The sequence below is a fragment of the Bison bison genome, unplaced genomic scaffold, assembly GCF_000754665.1.
Source record: "Bison bison bison isolate TAMUID 2011002044 unplaced genomic scaffold, Bison_UMD1.0 scf7180017864038, whole genome shotgun sequence".
Taxonomy (NCBI): domain Eukaryota; kingdom Metazoa; phylum Chordata; class Mammalia; order Artiodactyla; family Bovidae; genus Bison; species Bison bison.
In genome coordinates, this window is record NW_011494610.1 from 123,923 (window position 1) to 124,518 (window position 596).

The window sequence follows — 596 nt, forward strand, 5'->3', positions numbered from 1 at the left end:
CCCATTCCAGTGTTCTTGCCTGGAGAGTCCCAGAGATGGGGGAGCCTGCTGGGCTGCCATCTATGGAGTTGCACAGAGTCGGACACGACTGAAGAGACTTAGCAAAAGTAGCAGCAGCAGATGGGACTGGATGCCGTGATCTTCGTTTTCTGAATGTTGAGCTTTAAGCCAACTTTTTCACTCTCCACTTTCACTTTCATCAAGAGGCTCTTTAGTACTTCTTCACTTTCTGCCATAAGGGTGGTGTCATCTGCATATCTGAGGTTATTGATATCTCTCCCTGCAGTCTTGATTCCAGCTTGTGCTTCTTCCAGCCCAGCGTCTCTCATGATGTACTCTGTATGTAAGTTAAATAAGCAGGGTGACAATATACAGCCTTGATGTACTCCTTTTCCTATTTGGAACCAGTCTCTTGTTCCATGTCCAGTTCTAACTGTTGCTTCCTGACCTGCATACAAATTTCTCAAGAGGCAGATCAGGTGGTCTGGTATTCCCATCTCTTTCAGAATTTTCCACAGTTTATTGTGATCCACACAGTCAAAGGCTTTGGCATAGTCAATAAAGCAGAAATAGATGTTTTTCTAGAACTCTCTTTT